This window comes from Oncorhynchus keta, chromosome 30 (assembly GCF_023373465.1).
Source record: "Oncorhynchus keta strain PuntledgeMale-10-30-2019 chromosome 30, Oket_V2, whole genome shotgun sequence".
Classification (NCBI taxonomy): domain Eukaryota; kingdom Metazoa; phylum Chordata; class Actinopteri; order Salmoniformes; family Salmonidae; genus Oncorhynchus; species Oncorhynchus keta.
The window spans coordinates 8,570,233-8,579,899 of NC_068450.1; the positions used below are offsets into that span (position 1 = coordinate 8,570,233).

At 64.2% G+C, this 9,667-nt stretch overlaps 1 long non-coding RNA gene across 2 annotated transcripts; it reads left to right on the forward strand.

Annotated features, from left to right (window-relative positions):
* The first annotated feature begins 7,560 nt into the window (after window positions 1-7,560).
* Window positions 7,561-8,943, forward strand: LOC127913733 (uncharacterized). Of its 2 annotated transcripts, none has more exons than XR_008086601.1 (3): window positions 7,561-7,583; window positions 7,952-8,015; window positions 8,880-8,943. It is a non-coding gene; the product is annotated as an uncharacterized LOC127913733 (long non-coding RNA). The 2 variants fall into 2 exon arrangements; XR_008086602.1 differs by lacking the exon at window positions 7,952-8,015 and adding an exon at window positions 8,016-8,079.
* Window positions 8,944-9,667: the final 724 nt, after the last annotated feature.

Genomic DNA, 9,667 nt, shown 5'->3' on the forward strand with positions numbered 1-9,667 from the left:
CCTAGCAGTGAGGTATCCTAGCGGTGAGGTAGCCTAGCGGTGAGGTAGCCTAGCGGTGAGGTAGCCTAGCGGTGAGGTATCCTACCGGTGAGGTATCCTAGCGGTGAGGTAGCCTAGCGGTGAGGCAGCCCAGCGGTGAGGTAGCCTAGTGGTGAGGTAGCCTAGTGGTGAGGTATCCTAGCGGTGAGGTAGCCTAGCGGTGAGGTAGCCTAGCGGTGAGGTAGCCTAGCGGTGAGGTAGCCTAGCGGTGAGGTAGCCTAGCAGTGAGGTATCCTACCGGTGAGTATCCTAGCGGTGAGGTATCCTAGCGGTGAGGTAGCCTAGCGGTGAGGTAGCCTAGCGGTGAGGTAGCCTAGCGGTGAGGTAGCCTAGCGGTGAGGCAGCCCAGCGGTGAGGTAGCCTAGCGGTGAGGCAGCCTAGCGGTGAGGTAGCCTAGCGGTGAGGTAGCCTAGCGGTGAGGTATCCTAGCGGTGAGGCAGCCCAGCGGTGAGGTAGCCTAGCGGTGAGGTAGCCTAGCGGTGAGGTAGCCTAGCGGTGAGGTATCCTAGCGGTGAGGTAGCCTAGCGGTGAGGTAGCCTAGCGGTGAGGCAGCCTAGCGGTGAGGCAGCCTAGCGGTGAGGTAGCCTAGCGGTGAGGCAGCCCAGCGGTGAGGTATCCTAGCGGTGAGGTATCCTAGCGGTGAGGTAGCCTAGCGGTGAGGTAGCCTAGCGGTGAGGTAGCCTAGCGGTGAGGTATCCTAGCGGTGAGGTAGCCTAGCGGTGAGGTAGCCTAGCGGTGAGGTAGCCTAGCGGTGAGGCAGTCTAGCGGTGAGGCAGCCCAGTGGTGAGGCAGCCCAGCGGTGAGGCAGCCTAGCGGTGAGGTATCCTAGCGGTGAGGTAGCCTAGCGGTGAGGTATCCTAGCGGTGAGGCAGCCCAGCGGTGAGAGCCAGCCTAGTGGTGAGGTATCCTAGCGGTGAGGTAGCCTAGCGGTGAGGTAGCCTAGCGGTGAGGTAGCCTAGCGGTGAGGCAGCCTAGCGGTGAGGTAGCCTAGCGGTGAGCGGTGAGGTAGCCTAGCGGTGAGGCAGCCCAGCGGTGAGGCAGCCTAGCGGTGAGGCAGCCCAGTGGTGAGGCAGCCCAGCGGTGAGGCAGCCTAGCGGTGAGGTATCCTAGCGGTGAGGTAGCCTAGCGGTGAGGCATCCTAGCGGTGAGGCAGCCCAGCGGTGAGGCAGCCTAGTGGTGAGGTAGCCTAGCGGTGAGGTAGCCTAGCGGTGAGGTAGCCTAGCGGTGAGGCAGCCCAGCGGTGAGGCAGCCTAGCGGTGAGGCAGCCTAGCGGTGAGGCAGCCTAGCGGTGAGGCAGCCTAGCGGTGAGGCAGCCCAGCGGTGAGGCAGCCTAGCGGTGAGGCATCCTAGCGGTGAGGCAGCCTAGCGGTGAGGTAGCCTAGCGGTGAGGTAGCCTAGCGGTGAGGTAGCCTAGCGGTGAGGTAGCCTAGCGGTGAGGCAGCCCAGCGGTGAGGCAGGCTAGCGGTGAGGCAGGCTAGCGGTGAGGCAGGCTAGCGGTGAGGCAGCCCAGCGGTGAGGCAGCCCAGCGGTGAGGCAGCCTAGCGGTGAGGCAGCCTAGCGGTGAGGCAGCCTAGCGGTGAGGTAGCCTAGCGGTGAGGTAGCCTAGCGGTGAGGCAGTCTAGCGGTGAGGCAGTCTAGCGGTGAGGCAGCCCAGCGGTGAGGCAGCCTAGCGGTGAGGTAGCCTAGCGGTGAAGCAGCCTAGCGGTGAGGCAGCCTAGCGGTGAGGTATCCTACCGGTGACGTATCCTAGCGGTGAGGTATCCTAGCGGTGAGGTAGCCTAGCGGTGAGGTATCCTAGCGGTGAGGTAGCCTAGCGGTGAGGTAGCCTAGCGGTGAGGCAGTCTAGCGGTGAGGCAGCCCAGTGGTGAGGCAGCCAAGCGGTGTGGCAGCCTAGCGGTGAGGTATCCTAGCGGTGAGGCAGCCCAGCGGTGAGGTAGCCTAGTGGTGAGGTATCCTACCGGTGAGGTATCCTAGTGGTGAGGTAGCCTAGCGGTGAGGTAGCCTAGCGGTGAGGTATCCTAGCGGTGAGGTATCCTAGCGGTGAGGTATCCTAGCGGTGAGGTAGCCTAGCGGTGAGGTATCCTAGCGGTGAGGTATCCTAGCGGTGAGGTAGCCTAGCGGTGAGGTAGCCTAGCGGTGAGGCAGCCTAGCGGTGAGGCAGCCCAGTGGTGAGGCAGCCTAGCGGTGAGGCAGCCTAGCGGTGAGGTATCCTAGCGGTGAGGTAGCCTAGCGGTGAGGTATCCTAGCGGTGAGGCAGCCCAGCGGTGAGGCAGCCTAGTGGTGAGGTATCCTACCGGTGAGGTATCCTAGTGGTGAGGTAGCCTAGCGGTGAGGTAGCCTAGCGGTGAGGCAGCCCAGCGGTGAGGCAGCCCAGCGGTGAGGTAGGCTAGCGGTGAGGCAGGCTAGCGGTGAGGCAGGCTAGCGGTGAGGCAGCCCAGCGGTGAGGCAGCCTAGCGGTGAGGTAGCCTAGCAGTGAGGTAGCCTAGCGGTGAGGTATCCTAGCGGTGAGGTAGCCTAGCGGTGAAGCAGCCCAGCGGTGAGGCAGCCTAGCGGTGAGGTATCCTAGCGGTGAGGCAGCCTAGCGGTGAGGTAGCCTAGTGGTGAGGTATCCTACCGGTGAGGTATCCTAGCGGTGAGGTAGCCTAGCGGTGAGGTAGCCTAGCGGTGAGGCAGTCTAGCGGTGAGGCAGCCCAGCGGTGAGGTATCCTAGCGGTGAGGTATCCTAGCGGTGAGGTATCCTAGCGGTGAGGTAGCCTAGCGGTGAGGTATCCTAGCGGAGAGGTATACTAGCGGTGAAGCAGCCCAGCGGTGAGGCAGCCTAGCGGTGAGGTATCCTAGCGGTGAGGCAGCCTAGCGGTGAGGTAGCCTAGTGGTGAGGTATCCTAGCGGTGAGGTATCCTAGCGGTGAGGTAGCCTAGCGGTGAGGTAGCCTAGCGGTGAGGCAGCCTAGCGGTGAGGCAGCCCAGCGGTTAGGTATCCTAGCGGTGAGGTATCCTAGCGGTGAGGTATCCTAGCGGTGAGGTAGCCTAGCGGTGAGGTAGCCTAGCGGTGAGGTAGCCTAGCGGTGAGGCAGTCTAGCGGTGAGGCAGCCCAGTGGTGAGGCAGCCAAGCGGTGAGGCAGCCTAGCGGTGAGGCAGCCTAGCGGTGAGGCAGCCGAGCGGTGAGGCAGCCTAGTGGTGAGGTATCCTACCGGTGAGGTATCCTAGCGGTGAGGCAGCGGTGACAGGCAGCCTAATCCAGAGGCAGCCTAGCGGTGAGGCAGCCTAGCGGTGAGGTATCCCAGCGGTGAGGCAGCCTAGCGGTGAGGCAGCCCAGCGGTGAGGTATCCTAGCGGTGAGGTATCCTAGCGGTGAGGTAGCCTAGCGGTGAGGTAGCCTAGCGGTGAGGTAGCCTAGCGGTGAGGTAGCCTAGCGGTGAGGTAGCCCTAGTGGTGAGGTAGCCTAGCGGTGAGGTGAGCGGTGAGGCATCCTAGCCGGTGAGGTAGCCTAGGGGTGAGGTAGCCTAGCGGTGAGGCAGCCCAGCGGTGAGGCAGCCTAGCGGTGAGGTAGCCTAGCGGTGAGGTAGCCTAGCGGTGAGGCAGCCTAGCGGTGAGGTAGCCTAGCGGTGAGGCAGCCCAGCGGTGAGGCAGCCCAGCAGTGAGGCAGTCTAGCGGTGAGGCAGCCCAGCGGTGAGGCAGCCCAGCGGTGAGGTAGCCTAGCGGTGAGGTAGCCTAGCGGTGAGGCAGCCCAGCGGTGAGGTAGCCTAGCGGTGAGGCAGCCCAGCGGTGAGGTAGCCCAGCGGTGAGGCAGCCTAGCGGTGAGGCAGCCCAGCGGTGAGGCAGCCTAGCGGTGAGGTAACCTAGCGGTGAGGTAGCCTAGCGGTGAGGTAGCCTAGCGGTGAGGCAGCCTAGCGGTGAGGTAGCCTAGCGGTGAGGTAGCCTAGCGGTGAGGCAGCCCTAGCGGTGAGGTAGCCTAGCGGTGAGGCAGCCCAGCGGTGAGGTATCCCTAGCGGTGAGGCCTAGCCTAGCGGTGAGGCAGCCTAGCGGTGAGGTAGCCTAGTGGTGAGGCAGCCTAGCGGTGAGGTATCCCAGCGGTGAGGTATCCTAGCGGTGAGGCAGCCCAGCGGTGAGGCAGCCCAGCGGTGAGGCAGCCTAGCGGTGAGGTAGCCTAGCGGTGAGGTAGCCTAGCGGTGAGGTAGCCTAGTGGTGAGGCAGCCTAGCGGTGAGGCATCCTAGCCGGTGAGGTAGCCTAGGGTGAGGTAGCCTAGCGGTGAGGCAGCCCAGCGGTGAGGCAGCCTAGCGGTGAGGTAGCCTAGCGGTGAGGTAGCCTAGCGGTGAGGCAGCCTAGCGGTGAGGCAGCCTAGCGGTGAGGCAGCCTAGCGGTGAGGTAGCCTAGCGGTGAGGCAGCCCAGCGGTGAGGTAGCCTAGCGGTGAGGTAGCCTAGCGGTGAGGCAGCCCAGCGGTGAGGTAGCCTAGCGGTGAGGTAGCCTAGCGGTGAGGTAGCCTAGCGGTGAGGCAGCCCAGCGGTGAGGCAGCCCAGCGGTGAGGCAGCCTAGCGGTGAGGTAGCCTAGCGGTGAGGCAGCCCAGCGGCGGTGAGGTGAGCCTAGCGGTGAGGCAGCCTAGCGGTGAGGCAGCCTAGCGGTGAGGCGGTGAGGCCCCAGCGGTGAGGCAGCCCAGCGGTGAGGTAGCCTAGCGGTGAGGTAGCCTAGCGGTGAAGCAGCCCAGCGGTGAGGCAGCCTAGCGGTGAGGCAGCCCAGCGGTGAGGCAGCCTAGCGGTGAGGCAGCCCAGCGGTGAGGTAGCCTAGTGGTGAGGTAGCCTGTGGTGAGGTATCCTAGCGGTGAGGTATCCTAGCGGTGAGGTAGCCTAGCGGTGAGGTAGCCTAGCGGTGAGGTAGCCTAGCGGTGAGGCAGTCTAGCGGTGAGGCAGCCCAGTGGTGAGGCCTAGCCCAGCCCAGCGGTGAGGCAGCCTAGCGGTGAGGCAGCCTAGCGGTGAGGTAGCCTAGCGGTGAGGCAGCCTAGCGGTGAGGCAGTCCTAGCGGTGAGGCAGCCCAGCGGTGAGGTATCCTAGCAGCCCAGCGGTGAGGCAGCCTAGCGGTGAGGCAGCCTAGCGGTGAGGCAGCCTAGCGCGGTGAGGCAGCCCAGCGGTGAGGTAGCCCAGCGGTGAGGCAGCCTAGCGGTGAGGCAGCCTAGCGGTGAGGCAGCCTAGCGGTGAGGTAGCCTAGCGGTGAGGCAGCCTAGCGGTGAGGTAGCCTAGCCTAGCGGTGAGGTAGCCCAGCGGTGAGGTAGCCTAGCGGTGAGGGTGAGTAGCCCTAGCGGTGAGGTAGCCTAGCGGTGAGGTAGCCTAGCGGTGAGGTAGCCTAGTGGTGAGGTATCCTAGCGGTGAGGTAGCCTAGGCAGCCCAGCGGTGAGGCAGCCTAGCGGTGAGGCAGCCTAGCGGTGAGGCAGCCTAGCGGTGAGGTAGCCTAGCGGTGAGGCATCCTAGCGGTGAGGTAGCCTAGCGGTGAGGTAGCCTAGCGGTGAGGCAGCCCAGCGGTGAGGCAGCCTAGCGGTGAGGCAGCCTAGCGGTGAGGTAGCCTAGCGGTGAGGTAGCAGCCTAGGGTGAGGCATCCTAGCGGTGAGGTAGCCTAGCGGTGAGGCAGCCCAGCGGTGAGGCAGCCTAGCGGTGAGGCAGCCTGCGGTGAGGTAGCCTAGCGGTGAGGCGGTGAGGTCCTAGCAGTGAGGTATCCCAGCGGTGAGGGCATCCTAGCGGTGAGGTATCCTAGCGGTGAGGTAGCCTAGCGGTGAGGCAGCCCAGCGGTGAGGCAGCCTAGCGGTGAGGTAGCCTAGCGGTGAGGCAGCCTAGCGGTGAGGTATCCTAGCGGTGAGGTAGCCTAGCGGTGAGGTAGCCCAGTGGTGAGGTATCCCAGCGGTGAGGCAGCCTAGCGGTGAGGTAGCCCCAGCGGTGAGGCAGCCCAGCGGTGAGGCAGCCTGAGGCAGCCCAGCGGTGAGGCGGTGAGTAGCCTAGCGGTGAGGCAGTCTAGCGGTGAGGTAGCCCAGTGGTGAGGTAGCCTAGTGGTGAGGTATCCTAGCGGTGAGGCAGCCTAGCGGTGAGGCAGTCCCAGCGGTGAGGCCCAGCCTAGTGGTGAGGTATCCTACCGGTGAGGTATCCTAGTGGTGAGGTAGCCTAGCGGTGAGGCAGCCCAGCGGTGAGGCAACACAGCGGTGAGTTAGCCCAGCGGTGAGGCAGCCTAGCGGTGAGGTATCCTACCGGTAAGGTATCCTAGCGGTGAGGCAGCCCAGCGGTGAGGTATCCTAGTGGTGAGGTATCCTAGCGGTGAGGTAGCCTAGCGGTGAGGTAGCCTAGCGGTGAGGTAGCCTAGCGGTGAGGTAGCCTAGTGGTGAGGTAGCCTAGTGGTGAGGTATCCTACCGGTGAGGTATCCTAGGGGTGAGGTAGCCTAGCGGTGAGGCAGCCCAGCGGTGAGGCAGCCTAGCGGTGAGGTAGCCTAGCGGTGAGGTAGCCTAGCGGTGAGGCAGCCTAGCGGTGAGGTAGCCTAGCGGTGAGGCAGCCCAGCGGTGAGGCAGCCCAGCAGTGAGGCAGTCTAGCGGTGAGGCAGCCCAGCGGTGAGGTAGCCCAGCGGTGAGGTAGCCCAGCGGTGAGGCAGCCTAGCGGTGAGGCAGCCCAGCGGTGAGGTAGCCTAGCGGTGAGGCAGCCCAGCGGGGAGGTAGCCTAGCGGTGAGGCAGTCTAGCGGTGAGGCAGCCCAGCGGTGAGGCAGCCTAGCGGTGAGGCAGACTAGCGGTGAGGTAGCCTAGCGGTGAGGTAGCCTAGCGGTGAAGCAGCCCAGCGGTGAGGCAGCCTAGCGGTGAGGTATCCTAGCAGTGAGGCAGCCTAGCGGTGAGGTATCCTAGCGGTGAGGTAGCCTAGTGGTGAGGTAGCCTAGTGGTGAGGTATCCTACCGGTAAGGTATCCTAGCGGTGAGGTAGCCTAGTGGTGAGGTAGCCTAGTGGTGAGGTATCCTACCGGTGAGGTATCCTAGGGGTGAGGTAGCCTAGCGGTGAGGCAGCCCAGCGGTGAGGCAGCCTAGCGGTGAGGTAGCCTAGCGGTGAGGTATCCTAGCGGTGAGGTAGCCTAGTGGTGAGGTAGCCTAGTGGTGAGGTATCCTACCGGTGAGGTATCCTAGGGGTGAGGTAGCCTAGCGGTGAGGCAGCCCAGCGGTGAGGCAGCCTAGCGGTGAGGTAGCCTAGCGGTGAGGTAGCCTAGCGGTGAGGCAGCCTAGCGGTGAGGTAGCCTAGCGGTGAGGTAGCCTAGCGGTGAGGCAGCCCAGCGGTGAGGCAGCCCAGCAGTGAGGCAGCCTAGCGGTGAGGCAGCCCAGTGGTGAGGTAGCCTAGCGGTGAGGTAGCCTAGCGGTGAGGTAGCCTAGCGGTGAGGCAGCCCAGCGGTGAGGCAGCCCAGCGGTGAGGTAGCCTAGCGGTGAGGTAGCCTAGCGGTGAGGCAGCCCAGCGTGGAGGTAGCCTAGCGGTGAGGCAGTCTAGCGGTGAGGCAGCCCAGCGGTGAGGCAGCCTAGCGGTGAGGCAGCCTAGCGGTGAGGTAGCCTAGCGGTGAGGTAGCCTAGCGGTGAAGCAGCCCAGCGGTGAGGCAGCCTAGCGGTGAGGTATCCTAGCGGTGAGGCAGCCTAGCGGTGAGGTATCCTAGCGGTGAGGTAGCCTAGTGGTGAGGTAGCCTAGTGGTGAGGTATCCTACCGGTAAGGTAGCCTAGCGGTGAGGTAGCCTAGCGGTGAGGTAGCCTAGCGGTGAGGCAGTCTAGCGGTGAGGCAGCCCAGCGGTGAGGCAGCCCAGCGGTGAGGCAGCCTAGTGGTGAGGTAGCCTAGCGGTGAGGCAGCCTAGCGGTGAGGTAGCCCAGCGGTGAGGCAGCCCAGCGGTGAGGCAGCCTAGCGGTGAGGCAGCCTAGCGGTGAGGTAGCCTAGCGGTGAGGTAGCCTAGCGGTGAGGTAGCCTAGCGGTGAGGCAGCCCAGCGGTGAGGTAGCCTAGCGGTGAGGTAGCCTAGCGGTGAGGTAGCCTAGCGGTGAGGCAGCCCAGCGGTGAGGTAGCCTAGCGGTGAGGTAGCCTAGCGGTGAGGTAGCCTAGCGGTGAGGTAGCCTAGCGGTGAGGTAGCCTAGTGGTGAGGTATCCTAGTGGTGAGGTATCCTAGCGGTGAGGTATACTAGCGGTGAAGCAGCCCAGCGGTGAGGCAGCCTAGCGGTGAGGTATCCTAGCGGTGAGGCATCCTAGCGGTGAGGTAGCCTAGTGGTGAGGTAGCCTAGTGGTGAGGTATCCTACCGGTGAGGTATCCTAGCGATGAGGTAGTCTAGCGGTGAGGTAGCCTAGTGGTGAGGTATCCTACCGGTGAGGTATCCTAGTGGTGAGGTATACTAGCGGTGAAGCAGCGCAGCGGTGAGGCAGCCTAGCGGTGAGGCAGCCTGGCGGTGAGGTAGCCTAGCAGTGAGGTAGCCTAGCAGTGAGGTATCCTACCGGTGAGGTATCCTAGCGGTGAGGTATCCTAGCGGTGAGGTATACTAGCGGTGAAGCAGCCCAGCGGTGAGGCAGCCTAGTGGTGAGGTATCCTAGCGGTGAGGCAGCCTAGCGGTGAGGTATCCTAGCGGTGAGGTAGCCTAGTGGTGAGGTAGCCTAGTGGTGAGGTATCCTACCGGTGAGGTATCCTAGGGGTGAGGTAGCCTAGCGGTGAGGCAGCCCAGCGGTGAGGCAGCCTAGCGGTGAGGTAGCCTAGCGGTGAGGTAGCCTAGCGGTGAGGCAGCCTAGCGGTGAGGTAGCCTAGCGGTGAGGCAGCCCAGCGGTGAGGCAGCCCAGCAGTGAGGCAGTCTAGCGGTGAGGCAGCCCAGCGGTGAGGTAGCCCAGCGGTGAGGTAGCCTAGCGGTGAGGTAGCCTAGCGGTGAGGCAGCCCAGCGGTGAGGCAGCCCAGCGGTGAGGTAGCCTAGCGGTGAGGTAGCCTAGCGGTGAGGCAGCCCAGCGTGGAAGTAGCCTAGCGGTGAGGCAGTCTAGCGGTGAGGCAGCCCAGCGGTGAGGCAGCCTAGCGGTGAGGACAGGTAGCCTAGCGGTGAGGTAGCCTAGCGGTGAAGCAGCCCAGCGGTGAGGCAGCCTAGCGGTGAGGTATCCTAGCGGTGAGGCAGCCTAGCGGTGAGGTATCCTAGCGGTGAGGTAGCCTAGTGGTGAGGTAGCCTAGTGGTGAGGTATCCTACCGGTAAGGTATCCTAGCGGTGAGGTAGCCTAGCGGTGAGGTAGCCTAGCAGTGAGGTAGCCTAGCGGTGAGGCAGTCTAGCGGTGAGGCAGCCTAGCGGTGAGGTAGCCTAGCGGTGAGGCAGTCTAGCGGTGAGGCAGCCCAGCGGTGAGGCAGCCTAGCGGTGAGGTAGCCTAGCGGTGAGGTAGCCTAGCGGTGAGGTAGCCTAGCGGTGAGGCAGCCCAGCGGTGAGGTAGCCTAGCGGTGAGGTAGCCTAGCGGTGAGGCAGCCCAGCGGTGAGGTAGCCTAGCGGTGAGGTAGCCTAGCGGTGAGGTAGCCTAGCGGTGAGGCAGCCCAGCGGTGAGGTAGCCTAGCGGTGAGGTAGCCTAGCGGTGAGGTAGCCTAGCGGTGAGGCAGCCCAGCGGTGAGGTAGCCTAGCGGTGAGGTAGCCTAGCGGTGA